Genomic DNA, 17328 nt, shown 5'->3' on the forward strand with positions numbered 1-17328 from the left:
TGAAATTTTTGGGATTTAACACTATGATTGGAATAAAGTAGGTCGTTTTTGATATTTAGTGACAAGGTTAACTATACTCATGTAAAGCAGGCTGATCATTTTTAAAGTTTAAAAAAAATAGAAAAGATGATGATTGAAATTAAATTGGTCTAAATTGGAGATTTACAAATTAACAATTATGGAACTGCTTCTAAAATACAGTTAAGTTTTGGGTTCAACGTGATAGGAAACATTTATTTCTCATGTAAGCCTTATATAAAAAGGGGGTCAAAGGATTGTTAAAATACAGCTCCAAAGTAGCAGATTTATAATACAAAAGGAAGACAGTAAAGCTGTCATAAAGTGTAGGATCAATCATTAACCAATCAACAGGGTTCTCCCCATATGAGCTCCAGACAGGACGGATGTTTCCAGGACCTGTTACCTACATTCCAGGATGGAAAGGTAAGCTTGCACATTTATCTCATAAAGATTTCTTCAATGAGTTACAGGTCCTGGCAGCGGAATTTACAAAATATCAGACAACAGAGGAACGTCCAGGCTCGGGATCAGTTCGGGAAATCGACTGGGTGCGCCTGATGGTCATCAAAAGAAAATGGTCTGAACCTCGCTTCGCCAGACCATACCGAGTCGTGGAGAGGACATCTCATGCTGTCCGTCTACAAGGGAAAAGGAGACACGTGGTTCCATTGGAGTCAGCTGAGGAGCCACGGCGCACGCTGCAGGGCATACAGGAGAATCTACAGTCTCAACCTGCGGTCGAGGAGTGTCTGAAGGCACATCACAGCGCGGAGGAGGATCTGCATTCCAGGCAGAAGTGTGGCAGGCATACCTGCCAAAACCACTTCATTTTCCTGAATTACAAGGCTTAAAAGGCCCGGGCAGGCACAATAATCCTGTTCCGGTGTCCTTCCATTGAGAAAAGGAGATTGCACCCTCTCCTTAAACTCACTGTTAAATTGGCATAATACTCCAATTTTCAGTGAGCAACGGACACTCAGGTGAAAACCTGAGGTTTACAACCGAGGAGGAACACGTGAAGGATCAGGCTACAAGATCATCATTAACTTATCTTCTTTTTATTGCGTGTTTTCGTTTTTTGCGAACTCTTCAAGAACATTTGTTTCTTTTTGCGCGTATTTTTGGATCGTTTCCTGACGAAGAATTCATATTCATTTTTGAAAGACTATCGAAGGAGCATAGAGACGAACTCTAACTTCTTATTGTTGAATTGTGAAAAAAAGAAAAAAAAAGGTCTTTTGTAATTTTTATGTGTTTATGATGTATTTTTTTATGTTGTTATTGTTTTGTATTGACAAATTGTATTTTTTGTGGCGAGTATTGTCTTTTAAGTCTGCTGAGCATTTTTTAGTAATTTCGAGATATCTTACTCTGGTTTTCTAATTTTATACTTGGGCTGATATTTCTATTGTGTGTTTTCTTCTATTGACATAACTGAGTTTTATAATTTTTCAGGTTTGATAAGTGAAATGTATTTTTAGTTAGTTTTTACTGGTTAAAATTTTGTGGTTCATCAGGTGAGTATTAAATTGTTGGACAGCGCAAGATACAGTTTTTTTAGTATACTAAATAGTTTTTTGGTTCCTCTATTAGAAGGCTTAATCAATTTATTTGTGAGGTCTGTGTGTCTCAGACCTCAAAACGGGGACTGTTAAAGAAAAATGATTATTTTTAGTCTTTAAGTGTTAATCTTATGGCATGTGTAAAAGGTATGTTGTATACTCTCCTTGTGAACATATTTCTTATTTGAACAAGTTTGTGAAGATAACCTTTCCTTGAACCAGATTACTAGATTTAAGTTTGTTCTTGAGAATTTATGGTGAGGCCCCCCGCATTCCACACAGAGTCTGTGAGAGCTTATCTTGTGTTTTATGACCCTGAGAATTCTAGATGCCAGGACAAGCTTTCCGCCTTTTCTTGTTAAAACAAAGAAGCAAATGACCCCAGATGTTTGCAGTAAATAAGGGGAAGCTCTAGGCAGTGTCAGAGATGGCGTCTGGTTGGACGACCGAGGGCCAGCCCTTTTTGAATGGATTAGATACAAGAGGATAAAGCTTTCTAAATAGAAGTTACAGATCAGATTTTGCCCTTGCAAACTCTCCAAAGATGTCTTGTACGTCTTTGCTTTCTTTCCTCCTATGTCAGGTAATGGAATGTATGTCTCTGTTGTTCTGCAGTTTCTGGTGTAGGTTTGTGCATTGTCTTATTTCTAAGTGTATGCATTGTCTTATATTGGATTAAACTCTGTAATTCTGTGATGTCAACATGCCTTGCTGATTTTCATAGTGACCACACGCAGCTCGCCGAGTGGACCTGGGGAAGGGAAGAATCAAAAGCCAACCTTTTTCCAAAGTTAATTATGTTAGAATATTTTCTTCCTTTACAGTTGGTACAACGTTAAGTAGCTTCTGATGTAGTTAAGCTACTTTTAACACATTAGTGTAACTTAGCTTGCTATAATTCTTTAGGTGGTAGCTTTGGTGTAGTGAAGCTTCATTTATTGTTGAGTAACTGATGTCTTAGCTCACTACACTGGACAAGTAGCTTGCCCAACACTGTTGAGAAGACAACACATAAAACAGACCCATTATACAGATAGAAAAATGTTAATAGAATAGACATCCATTATCTGTTCTAGGTTGTGTCCCTCTCTTCTTGTCCCTTTTCTTCTTGTTTTCCTCTCTATGTTTTGTACTCAGCTGACTTTTCATGCTGTCTCTAAAGGAATGAAAGATTTTTTCCAAGCACTAAGCTCACTTAGCTGATTGCTCTTTCCTGTGTTTCCAAAAAGGCCAAAGTAAATAACCCAGTCCTTCTTTTCACTGTAGACAAGCCATGATCTGCTTGTTCTCCATTTTTCATTTGGATGAAATAATAGCTTAAAGCAAATCTGCACCCGTCTACATTTTTTTGGAAAGATCCTGTCCTTCACCTGGTGTTACAGCTACTCTTGCATCAAAATAGTTTCCAAAAAAATAAAAAATTGCCAGAGTAGTCTCAGGAGGAGGTTTTTCGACTCACCAAACAAAAAGCACTCGTGGAGAATTTCCTTGTTTCAAAAAGGCATGTTTTCTTTACTTATAAAAATAACAGAAATATTCTCCGAGTTGACTTACAAAAATTCAAGTATAAATGTTAAGTGGTGTGTGTGTGAAAAAACTCATCACTCCTTTAAACAAACAATCAGATCCACCTCATCAGCTGCTTCTGCTTGTTAATCTCAGCAGGAGGATGACTGACAAGGAGGAGGGTCTAAGGAAAACCAATACACAAACAAATAAACAATAGCTCTACCATTCACACAACCGTAGATCTGTAGCATTAATAATTTAGCATAAAATAGATCAATTAATCTAATTCTTATTATGCTTCAACATCCCGGCCCCTAATTGTTAGCCTTAGCAAAATAACAATTACAAAAATAATATTTATAGGAGCCTAGCATCTACCAAAAACATTACATCAACATTACATCAGACTCTAATGTACTTATCTTCTTGCTCAGTTGTGCAACGCTTTTTCTACCCTGGTTAGAGCCTGTTTGGCTAAAATATATGATTCCCCTCTCATAACTTTGGAAAAATAATGATCAAATGTCCCCAAATCCACAGAGTTTGCTGTTGATGAAGAGAGGAATAAACACAGTTAAAGACTTGTAGGTAAATTAAGGGGGAATTCTTATGTATATAGCATGTAGTATACTAGAAATTTCTTTAATCCAGTAATCTGTCACATTTTACATTAGAACGGGATTAACCAGAAAGTCTACTCTCTCATCTTCACCTTCAGGGCTAAACCCCTGATCTCCTAGAATCTTAGATCCTCCCCTGGCTGGGTATAAGTTTGTGAAAAACATTCAAGATTCCAGGACTGGATGTAAGACTATGTGAGTAGATTAATGGGAATTAATCTCTAATGAATCTTTCTAAATGCACGTGGTAAAAAAAATTCTCCTCGTAAAGGGTTGAAATACAACATTTAATATCAGGAAATGGGAATGTGTTTTTTGTTTCTCCTAATTTGTAAAATATTTGGTGGCCACTGGAGGGCGCTGTTGGACAATGGCTGAACTTCGCATCTGCTGGTCATCAGACTGAATATAAAAGCAGCTTTTAACACTAATGCACAGCCTTATTCTTATGTGGTACATTTAGCCTTGAGTCAGTGGGTCACATGACCTGGAAGCTATTTAAGAAAAATCCAAATTTTTGTCTCTTGAATATTTTTATATGTTAAAATGGCTTATAATGGAATAAAAACAAGTGTGCCTTACATATGTTATATATTAACTTGCTTTTAGATTAGTTTCATAATACCTGATCGCAAGATAAGGAATTGATTTATTTTAATTTCTCAAGAGTGCTTGAAACAAAAATTAGTTTTCTGTCCCTAACTGCACCACAGCAGGAGGAGGGAGCAGCTGAGAGACGCTGGCCGAAATCTCAGTCCATCAATGGGATCAACCGTGAGCTTGATCCCGCTGACAACGTGGAGCTTGAATATCCAATATCCACCTTCGCCTCGATAATATGTCATATATCTTACTCAACACACCCCCTCATCCATGGAAATAATCCACAAAATATGACTTTATTATTTGCCAAAAGGTACAGAGCCCCTAAAGGGACACTGAAGAGAAATTAAAAAATTATACTTTCTCGTGCGCATGACTTAGTTTCTCGTGCACACCTGATATTGTCTCTATTTGTGTGTTGATGTTAAAGAGATGGCTGGCGAAGATTTAATAAACTTCTTGAAAACCCAAAATATTCCTGACAATGTCGCTAAAAAATTGAAGGAAGATAAGTTTTGTTAATCACATACTATGTTTGTAAAACATTAGCATAATATTTAATTACAGTGTTGTAATATCATTTTAATAGGCAAATTAGCAATAGCACAGCACTTGCCATCACATCCTTCCTCTTCAATCAGACACTATTTCAATACTATTTTACAGTTTTTTTTTTTCAATAATTAATAGTTTGTCTGTGTGATCTCATTTTTAGATTGATATTAACGTCATAAATGTGATGATCGACAGGGAGCTGGGACAATAGCCTATATTGTGAAATATGGAGAACGACTCGCAGTAAGAGCATTTTGTCAGCAAAGAAGTGAGAGTTTCCAAACTCCAGGAGTGAGGTCTGCCCTCATGCAGCAAGTATGTTAAAAACTGACTGAACAAAGATCTGCTGGAAACAGTAGACCGCGGCCTTTTGGCAATCAACACGCCGCAAAAGATAATAGAGGGGTTGAAATTGGATGGCTACATTTTAACAACGGAGATTTTCACCAGGTTCGAACAAGACATGGAGGAGGAACAAGACACATGAATGTCCAGAAAACTGTTACAATGGGGGGAACTGTTGGAAGGATCAGCGGAGGATTCTGTCTTTGACATAAGTGATTTTAGTCATGCAAACGTTCCACTTGAAAGCACAGTTAACCAACTGTAAGAGCAGACCAAGGTAAAAATGCTGTGAATTTACACCTGCTCTTGAGAAAAGGAAAAATATCTACTGATGAGCAGTTTTCACATATATCTTCGGATTTTCAGGAAACAGAGAAAGGCAATCAGTGGTTCGGTGTTGTAATGTAATTCCAAATAAAAATAATGCAGTTGTATCTAAGGCATGTAATGATTTATTGTATTTAGCCATTAGCCATATAACTGAATCACAAAGCAATGAAAATGTAATTTTTGCATTAGTGAAGTAAACTTGAAACGTTTTTAAAATCCTGTGGTGGAAGAACTGTGGATTTTTTTTTTAACCCAGATTCAGTTCTGTTGCTTCAGAAACACTTTCTATTCACATGGCAGCTAAATTTTAAAATAAATATTCAGAATGTATGAACAATAGTATAAAGCGTGTATAAGCCTGCTGAATAATGAAACAGCTTTTCATTAAGAAATATACATCACAACATCTTCATTCAGTATAGGACAGGACAATCCAGAGTCAGTCTGCAAGGAAACAAAGAAGAAGATACCATGAAAGGACAACCGATGATCAAAGGAATCAACCAGGGATATCTGCAGGGTCTGATATGATACCCACTTTTTCAGCACGTGAAGAACATGGAGAAGTAAGCCCTAATGGATTTATCAAAATCCCACAGTGTGAGGTGATGCATGTTCTACTTTATAAAAAAAAAACTCTGGCAATGTAGGAATGAAATATCTTATTTTATAATTATACCCAAAATCACATGGTCGGTACTCACATGCTATTTTGCTAATGGTTACGTTTAGGGCATTGAATGGGTTGAAAATGACTGTAAACCAATGGAAGTCAACACATGGTCCTCACTACTATGGCAGAACAAGTTGGGCGTGTGTGTGTGTATCGTAATAAAGTGATACTACATTATCACTATTTAAGAAAGAGGGACCAATTCAGCAATTCTTAGCCAATGTAATAATGTTAATTTGTAATGAGTCAGACTATTACATCATATTCATTCATTTAACTTTTTAGTATGTTTCCATGGTGAAATACAATATCAAAATTATGTTTTCTTACATTTAGAAGCCAATATTGCATTAATACATAATGCACCAGATTATATAATAAGGTATTACAACCCAAGTAAAACCTTTTGAATCTAGGAAATAAAATGTTTATAGCAGAGGTAATACCACTTTATGACAATGTCTTAAAGGAATAGTACACCCAAAACATGATTAGCCTTCATTTTCTACTCACCCCCATGCTGAACAACACTCTGGAGTACTTTTTTGATATCTCAAATGCATCTGGAGATCTGGGAGGCTTCTTGCTGTCTGCTGACATTCAAATAATGGAGGTCTATGGCGCCCGAGGCAGAAAGGTCCATAAAAGTCCACAAAAAATGTGTCAATATTCCTCCATACTGCTCGTGCAATGTATTCCAAGTGTCCTGAGTGGGTAGCATCCAGAATTTACTCGAAACGAAGTCATTTAGAATGTTTTTAAAGCATAAACAGTAGTGTATAGGATTTCCTGAAAGCGCGCACCTGCGCGATCACGACGCTACGGAAGCCGGCAGACCAAACCAGATGAAAGTGCGCATTCAGCTCGGCAAAGAACTCATGCTCTTCCTCAACACTGAAGTCCTCAGACATTTTTCTTTCGTTGTTTCTTTCTTTGCACAGGTAAACAGCACATTTCTTCTTCTAAGCTTGCATTATTGGCAGAGCAGACGCTGAATGCGCACTTTCATCTGGTTTGGTCTGCCGGCTTCCGTAGCGTCGTGATCGCGCATGTGCGCGCTTTCAGGAAATCCTATACACTACTGTTTATGCTCTAAAAACTTTCTAAATGACTTTGTTTCGAGTAAATTCTGGATGCTACCCACTCAGGACACTTGGAATACATTGGACGAGCAGTATGGAGGAATATTGACACATTTTTTGTGGACTTTTATAGACCTTTCTGCCTCGGGCACCATAAACCTCCATTATTTGAATGTCAGCAGACAGCAAGAAGCCTCCCAGATCTCCAGATGCATTTGAGATATCAAAAAAGTACTCCAGAGTGTTGTTCAGCATGGGGGTGTGTAGAAAATGAAGGCTAATCATGTTTTGGGTGTACTATTCCTTTAAATTTGATGACCTAGAATGATAACTTAATGTACTTTTTTCTTTTAACATTTCAGAAATAAAATGAAACAGTTCACTATAAATTGATTGAATTTACTGTTTATTGACAGACAGACAAATCAAACAAGCAATCCCAGTCACCTTCGCTTGAAATAATCTATGAAGAAATCCCGGATTCTTCATTTGAAACTTCTGAAACCCATCTTCAAGAAGCTGCAGACAATCCAGAAGCTGAGGATGATTGTTTAATTATATCCAACACTCAAGATGCAGATGAAGCTCTTCAGTTTCCTCCAGTCATGGCTATTAATGTATCTGCTGAAGATCTTAAAATTCAATTTGGGCCAGTTTCCAGTCATGGTGAAGAGAGTCTAGACTGCACCCTTCCTTTGAACCAAGATGACATTAACTCCTCTCAGGTAAATATGAAACAACTTTCAAAACTAAGTTTTGTCTCTTTATGTCTCTTTCTGGTATATTTTGTGTCATATAGATGAAATCAGTAGCCATTTAAAACTAAACAATATAGATAGAAGAAAATAATTCAGTTTTTAAATTGAATTTATGTTCAATCCAGAAATCCCAGGTTCCAAAAACTAATTTCAGGGAGATATTGATCCTCGGTCAGAGGGAATATGTCAACTCCATCGGTGCAGCTCAGAAGGTTTATTAATGGAATAGAAGCAGGTACATTGGAGATGATGGTACAGATGATGAAATTTATATTTTCTTTTTTAGGGATATGTATATGGATGTGTGGTTATCCGAAACAGAATAAACAACAAAGATACATATTTATAGCCATGCAGGCAAAACGGGTGCATATAGATGCAGGATGAAATTAACTTGTAATACCAAAGAAATCCACTGGAGGGCGCCATAACATCACACAGGCATTATTTGTTGAACGTAATAAACATTTAACTGACAGAACCATCGGAAAATATGAAATAAACGGCAATGCCCTCATTTACTAATGAAATGGCAATAAATCTAGCAAAGTGTAACAAAGAACTTGAGTTATTATAAGTATACTCTTGCATTGTCAGTAACCAGAGAAACTAAAGGACAATTTAACCTCCTGGGATAAAACTGACAGAAAAACACAACATCGGACTTAAAATGTAAACTTACATCGTAAAAAACGCACACAGGTTTCATACACACTGGATTAAAGACGGTTTAATGGTGGATGCTATTTTGTGCCACCGAACCACCCAGAAGCACAGAAAACACAACTTGCTCAGCTGCGTGAAATTAGAACTACAAAATGAAGAGATGCATCATGGGTAATGCGGTACTAAACAAACGGACGGACTTCTAACATTGACAGCCCTACAAACCAAAAGCTTGATTCAAAACAATGATTTAGTTAATCACAGTGGTTTGATGTTCAGTTTCTGTATTAAAAACTGCAATTTTTAAGTTAAATTCTTTTCAGAAATTCCTGTTTTACCATTTTCAAAAGGAGAAATGTACTTTCCCAGTTTTAGAATTAACAAATTCTAAAACTGATTTCATCCCTGTATTTTTTTTATAGCACAGAACCCGATAAAGGGTTAGATATTGACAAAAATAATGTCAGTTCTTTTGTTTAATAGGTGATGATAACTTTCAGTTTTGTTCAGAAGATTTTCATATCCAAAGTAACATTTTGAATATTATGTGAACAAATAAACACAAAAATGTTCAACTTGCTAATGAGTTTGTTTTTGAATAAAGGTCAGGTTTCTGAATAAACTCAGAAAAAATTAACTATTTTTGCCTTATTGAATAGGCAAGGTCATAGCAGTCATTTCTAAAAGAAAGAAACACAATCTTCTAAGATACAAATTGTTTATAAAGATACAGAACAAACATTTGTAAGTCACTACAACTTATAGACTAGTTCTAATACTAGTTCTCAAATGCAAGTACAGATCTATTGCTTGGAAACCATCAGATGGGAGCTGCAAATGTGACTCATCCATCAGAAAGTTGCAGAGATTGTTGTCTGTGTCACATGGTGTTGCTTGTCGAAATGTAAGGTTTGTAGTGTAGAGTTGTACATCATCACTGTTTACTGGGGAAATGTAATCTCTGGTTGAGTAGAGGTCTGGAAACCTGTACATAATTTAAGGTCGGCCACTTGGTACTCTGTCATGTTTTGATGGTTGAATAATATGTGAATCCCACACAGAGGTCATCTCATCCAACTCATCCTGATAAAACCATGTACACAGAGTCAACTTAGTTATGACATTTCAAAATGTGTCCTTATACTTTTCTAGCCTGGGTGCCAGTCAGAACTTAGTCCCGCCCACAAGGTTTGAGTTCGGGGAAGTTCGGTCTGGCTCTGCTCCATAGTAGCGCGAGTATTATCGCCCACTGTCAGGCGATCCAATCAAATTGTCAGGGCGGGCTTTATACGATGATGGACAGATGATCAAGAGTAACGTAATCAACCACGTGACCAAAGCGCGCTAGGGTGACAACAATAATGGCTGCCGCTGGAGAGTTTGGGTGAGTAGATTCTGCTATTAGGTCTTTTCTAGAAGATATCGACAGCAAATTAATTTTAAAAGAGGAACAGAGAAACGCAATGAAGTCTCATCTTCTTATTCTAGGCGTGAAACTGCACGCTTTGATTTTTGTGGACAACTATGCCTCGCTTAACATACGTCACGCACTCCGTTGCTCTTATTGGTTGTAGGTCTATCCAATTGAGTGCAGAGGCATTTTTTTTTCCTGGTTCGTTCGAAACACGCCCCATAATCACAGCTCTATGGAGCAGCATCAGACTCATTCTGACTAGAATTGAGTCGGACTATGTCAGGCTAATACTTTTCATTTTAGCAAGAGAGATTAAACAGGGTTGGTCATAACTTAGAAAAGAAATGATAAGAATAACATAATTTCCCAGTACTTGGACATCAACAGTCTACTTTTTAAACCAATAGGAATAAAATGCACTATTGCATAATGCCAGGCAACCATAAAAATAATACGTATATTAACGAAGTTGCCTAAAAAAAGTTGCTGCAATATTAGGAACAGGCACGAGCAATCAGTCAGGAACTTGTTGGTGGTCTAAACTCAGGGAAGCGGGTTTCAGCTTGAGCTGCAGATTTCCGCTTGATCCTAGAGCTCAACGAATGTCTGTGTACTGTAACGTACATGGACGTAATTTTTTTTTTTGGGGGGGGGGCATGTCCCCTGTACTTTTTGAAACGTCTGTTTTGGTCCCCTGCACTTTTTACTGTCCAAAAACAATGTTATGCTCCGGTACACCAACACTAATCGAGCACCAGGACCAAGCAGAAAACCACACCTCAACCTGAAGCCTGCTTCCCTGAGTTTAAACCGTGCACAAGTTTCTGATTGGCCAACTGTATTTTCTTGTGTGATTGGCTGCCACTGCTTTCAGTTCTGAGAAGCCCCCTTTACAAACATCTGATGCACCCCTGAATTGGGTCTGTGATTGGAAGATCAAACATGCTGAAGTTAGTTATATTTTAAAAAATTCTTGTATCTCCACCCCAACCCTCCCACCCCCCACACACACTTCTGAAATCAAAATGTCGTCCATAGTAGTATAACATTGTTTTTAGACAGTAAAACCTGCAGGGGACCAAAACAGACGTTTGAAAAAGTGCAGGGGGACATGTAACCCCCCCCCCCAAAAAAAAATTAAATAAAAAATTTAATCCATGTACGCTGTTTGATCCCTGTTTTATGTACTTCTTTCCTATCAAAGGGGCTGTTCAGAATTAACCCATTGATTCAAATCAGTTTTGACATCTTGTACTATTACTGTGGAAATAATTCGTAGCAAGCTGGAACGTTTCTTTATGTAAAATAACCAAGATAACTCTGAGTCTTACCCGTATAATGCCCAGGAAGGAGAACTTTGCCTCGTCTGTTCCTGTTTGGCTGTGACTCCATCCTGGAGAGAAATATCAGCTGTGCTGCTGCCATCAACACCTTTGTTTATAGATGTTGGAGATCAGCCTGTTTTTCAGTGTAGTCCTGTTTCTCTGACTGTGACTAACTGGATGTGCTCTCTTCATCCTCTGACATGGGAGCTGGTTTGGAGCTCGTCTGCCTGGCTGCGTGTTTCCTGGACCAGCTGCTTTTTGTGTCTCTGCTTCTGTCTCCTTGAACCCCAGTGGGCCTCAGCAGATGGCCGCTCACACTGAGCCTGGTTCTGCTGGAGGTTTCTTCCTGTTAAAAGGGAGTTTTTCCTCTCCACTGTCGCTACAGGCATGCTTAATGTGAGGGAGTGCATTTGAGTCAATAAGTCAATGCAATCAACTGGTTTTCCTTAGATAGAAAACTTTGAATCAATCTGACTGTATGACCTAGTGAACTGTAAAGTGCCTTGAGATGACATGTGTTGTGAATTGGCGCTATATAAATAAACTGAATTGAATTGAATTGAACAAGGCTTCTGTCCAAATATCCACCTTTCTACAAACCACAATCCTTAAGATCAACCAACAGAGAAATATATAACTCCACTGACTCCCTCCTGAGGAAACCCCACCAGCTTTCAATTCTCTGGTTTGATGTGCTTGCCCCCTCTATGAGTCATCCTGTATATTTGGCCTCAGAAAATGTTGGAAGTCCCTCACTCTGACATTCTCCGTGCCCCTGTCACCTCTGACAATCCTTGGGCAGCAGTCTATTTTCTTAACTGCGTCCATGAAGTAGCCTCCAATAATCTTTGGGTCACTGCTGGTGGTGAACGCATTCATCCATATGATTTTCCTAGAAAATCCATCAATACAGCCATTTCCAAATGGTTTCAGTTTGTCATAGGAGTCTAAATGCCAGATGTAATTCAGCCCCTTTGCAAAGTAGCTGCGGCGATGAAGACGTCTGGTTCTCCTAAGTTCCACACCTCTTGGATCAAGTTCTTTTAATATAACATGGACCTTTTCTTTTTTTAACTTTAATCTATTCTCTAGACATTTGGTAAACATCTATCTATATCCGTTCAGTTGACCAGTAGTTTGGAGCTGTGTTTGAATAAATTCCACAGCATATTTAAGGTTTGTGTATCCTTTAAGCCGAAATAGACAACAGGAATTCAGGATACATTTTATGTGACGTTCAGACACAACATAACTGTGACGTCTTGCAAGCAATGCAGCGATGTCTTTGTATGGTAGCCTAAACTGAAAATATAGCTCAATGAGTTCATCTAATTCCATTTTCTAATGAACACGGTTGTCCGAAATACTCGTGCTATCATGCAAGAAAGTATCAGGCGCGCACGAGAAACTAAGTGGCGCGCACAGGGGTCGGCAACCGGCAGCTCCGGAGCCACTGGGGCAAATGGAGCGAATCATTTGCTTTCATTATCAATGCGGAAGGATTGCCTGTATTTTTGCTTTGTAATGAGAGGTTGTCAAAAAATAAAAATCTGGAAAGCCATTTCCATGGAATGCTAAATACACAGCCGACCACCAAGCTGGGAGGGAGAGAAAAAGTGTGATTGCAGAACTTCTGGATAAATGAGAGGAGAACAAAGATGTGGATTGCATCTCCAAACTCCACTACTGCTGCTAGTTTTGTTGCAAGGATGGAAAACCGTCCACAGATCAAAAAGGTAGAGCTCTGATGCAGGGATGGGAACTTTCTTCTATTTTTTCCCCAAATCCTAAAAACATAAATCACACCAAGGAACGATGGTGACGGAGGATGTGAGATCTCAGAGGTAGGGAGCAATAATCTGATGGAGGTCAACTGCTCCCAACAGAAACACGTTCACTATAGAAAGATTCCTTTATTGTGTTTCTTTAATTTCACCAATACAACCATAGATATCCATAATAAAGGCTAGATGTCTTACGGCGGAGTCTCAAACGTCATCACCGGCGGCCATCTTGCCTCAGGCAGGCTTTCTGGTGTGCTCTGTGGTACCTAATGTAAGGTGAGTGATCAGCACGAACACAAATACTCTTATCTCATTGAATTCTTGACGGATTTACAAACAGTTTGGTTTCTTACAAACATTATGAACGTGGCTATAATTCTTGATGCTTGAACATGTCGAAATTGCAGATTTTCTTGTCGAAAAATGACTTAATCGTGCAGCATAGTTGTGCATCACGGCTACTTGCGCAAGTTATCAAGGCTGAGACTATTAGTCAATTATATAGGTTTTACTGACACCAATAACGATTGTATGACAATTAATCTTTGGTGTAAATTACAATCTTTGTGGATGTGGTTGTAGTTATTAGTTGGCTAATAACAATAATCTGAGTGTTGTTGTATTTTCATTATTAGCCTAACGTTAGCTGGCTAATAACGACGCTGCAAAGTGAGACCTAACGTTAGTAAGTTAGCAGCTAACGTTACAGTTTAGCTAGCTGCTAACGTTAACCAGCAACTTTACATCAGTGGAAGAGGCAGAATTTAACATGATTTCCAATCGATTTGGTTTGTCAACACATCTTGCATTATGTAAAAGGAAGATGCCAGACTTTTGCTATGACATAATAGTATTACAAGATTGTTGTTGACTCAAAGCTTTTATAAGTTTGTATTAGTTTCATTTGGACAACTTTTTATAAGTAGTTTAGTGTGGTTGTGTTATTTTCAAGTGCATACATACATACATACAATTACCCCAAACAAATTTCATTTAGGTGTGTCTTTTTGTGCTTATCCTTAATGTTGAAAGAACGAAAAAGGGTTGGAAATGTTGACAATAATTTATACATCTGGGAACATTTCTCACGTTTTTAAGGTTTCCCAAAAACAGAGAGATGAGGAGGCTGTGGGAACTTGCCCTCAGAAGGGACGGTTTTGCTGCAAATGACAGGCGTCTTCACTGCACTTCAGGAGTGAGGATTTTGACTGAACAGGGCAGACTGTCCGACTTAAAGATGGTGTTGTGCCAAACATTTCAGCTCATCTTCAAAGGGCATGTGTATCATTGAAATTTAATCACATATTGATATACCAATCTTATACACCGTGAATTGTTGTTGGTCACTTTTGTTTTTGTTTCTGCAGGTTATATAATGTGTAAGCAGGAGGAGAAGATCTTCCATCCCCGTTTGCTGACATTCCTGCACTAGTACATGACCACAGCTACCTTCCTGTCCGCTTTGATGGCCTTGTGGACAACGTTCTTTTGTACATTACACAGAAGCTCAATAAAACCTTCCTTTTCAAAGGGCATTAGCCAAGCTATGTTTTTTGGGTCATTTTTTAAATCTGTCTTCCACGTGTAGACCGTCACAGTAGTGTAGGTGGGGATTTCAACATGCTACATCTGTATATACTTGTGAAGGGGACTATTGTACCAATTTTAATAGCAAATAAATGTCACTTTTATAATGGTTTAAAAATAGGAACTTTTGTGTAATTACCCCTGATATATAATCCAAATGAAGCTAAGGCGGAAATTCAACTGAAGAAACTGATTACTTCCATTCAATCTGAGGCTGATCCGCCTCCGACGCAGCCAACCCGCTTCAAGCCACTTTCATTCTGCTCATTATGCTTCCCCCGCCCTTTCCATCCAGGCAGTTTATATATTTCTATGTATTCTAACGTTTCTCCTTGCCTGTTCCAATATTATATAAGGGAAATATGTTAATTTAGTCTCACTCACCCTCCCCTTCTGTGAAGTTGAACATCAAGTCGCCTCAGCAGGTGACATTACAGCTGTTTCAAATCATCCGAGCGCGTTTTGCCCATCTATACCCTTTAAGTCTAGCATTCAATCTATTCCTCCTCCGTTCTCTTCTACACTTGCCCAGCCCACAGACCGCCGAGGTAGAAACGTCCAGATATTCAATTCCAGACCCATCTGTAATAAGTTTAATGAAAGTACATGCACCTTTCCTAATTGCATATTCTCCACATTTGCAGCTTTGCTAGGATGCGCATCCCAAGTCCGTCTGTCCCCGTCGTATTCTGTTCATGAGAAATCATACCTTCAAACATTAATAGCCCGTCATCTTCTACGCCCGTCATTATTTCTGAACTGGCAATTTATCTTACCCATCAGCCGACCGCACTTTCGTCAACTTCATTCTTCATTCAACCTTCATTCAAGGTTTTCTTTTCGGAGTCTGCACCCCCTGCCCCCCCTAATCTCCAATCCGCTTTAAAAGAACCATACGTCGTAGATCAGCTGCTTCACAAGTTGTGTCCAAGAGTTTCACGATTGGTCCTTGTTGGAGCTATTTATTCTTTATTTCTTTTTTGAATTGTGTTAATTCCTAAACTTATATATTTTTTGTATTATTTACAGACTTAATTTATAGGTTAATTGTTGCATTTTTGTGCATCTATTTTTTTTGTTGTTTTATTATTTTTCTTTATTTTATGTAAAACAGGAAGAAATGTGGGCGGTCCACTTTCTATAATTGTAGGAGCCTGGTAAGGACCAGCAGGCATTTGGGTTAGGGGCCTATGGGTTTTTACCAGTGCAAGAGAGGTGACAGAGCAAGGAAAGTGTGAACTCTGTAATGTGACAAAATATAGGAAATAAATCAACAAAACATCTACAAGTTTGGACTTCCACTTCTTTTGCCTGCGTCAAGAAAACGTGACCCCAGTGCCTATAGTGGCTTATTGGAATTTTATTGGATGTTTGGTTTGACAAACAATTGCCACTACAATCAAGTAAAAACCCACCTGTGGATCAAGTAAAAACACCCTGTGGAACAAGTAAGGAACCAGCCCATGGACTAAAAGGAATACCTCATCAATCAACATGCTGGATTTATGGATCTTAAGGATTCCCATCAAACAAAATGTTTTGGATCATCTTTGATTAAATCAAGCGACTTGATGCGTCAGACTTGGATGGACACGTCACTCATTCATCAAGCTGGTATGTGACAATATTGTTCAAGCTATAAAGGAAAATAGTGAAACTACTGGAGTTTAAAGACATTATTTCACTCCAAAGACTGATGAGATGAGTCTGATGTGACAAATTGATGCGTAATTGGATCAAGCCGTGAGCCGACGCCCATCATGGAAATGTTTGTTCACAAGAATCAATCTCTTTAAACAAAGAGATACGTTTGTGCTTTTCCTTGTGGATTATTCATGGACTATGACGCTTTAAATGTTTGAAATGATCCAAAGAATCTGCAAAAATGTCTGATGTAAAGAGCAAAGAGGATGACACCCAAACGTCACAAAACAAAAGAACCATAAAATTTACACAAAAGGGTTTGGAGTTTTATATAAAAACATGTCAAGAAAAACGAAGTTTAAAGTGTAAACAAGCTTCAAAATGTATGGAGAAAATCTCTGCATTAATGACCTCACAAGAAAATGTTGAGAAAGTGGCTTCTGACTTTGCAAAGTTTATTAAATGCTATCAAGACGCAACTGATTTACATGAATCACTTTTAGGTTTGCCGTTGCCAGAAGAAGAAGTAAAAAGACAAACTGTGTATTTTCAGTCCAAGGTGACGACTTTCTCTGATTTTGTGGACAATGTAAAGGTTTGGTTGACAGAAGCAGGAAATCCATATATGGAACAGAAAAACTATGTTGATGATCAGGTTGTTGAAGATCCTGATGAAATAAATCCTGAAGACAGTGTTTCTAATATTACAAGCATAAAGCCACGTTCAAAAACATCTTCACAGCAGTCTCGGGCTTCATCCACCTCTTCTGCACGCATCAAAGCTGCAGCTGAAAAGGCAGCGCTGATGGAGAGACTCGCCGCGTTGGACAGAAAACATCTGATCGAAGCT

Source organism: Cyprinodon tularosa, unplaced genomic scaffold (assembly GCF_016077235.1).
Source record: "Cyprinodon tularosa strain WSP-4 unplaced genomic scaffold, ASM1607723v1 ctg1178, whole genome shotgun sequence".
Classification (NCBI taxonomy): domain Eukaryota; kingdom Metazoa; phylum Chordata; class Actinopteri; order Cyprinodontiformes; family Cyprinodontidae; genus Cyprinodon; species Cyprinodon tularosa.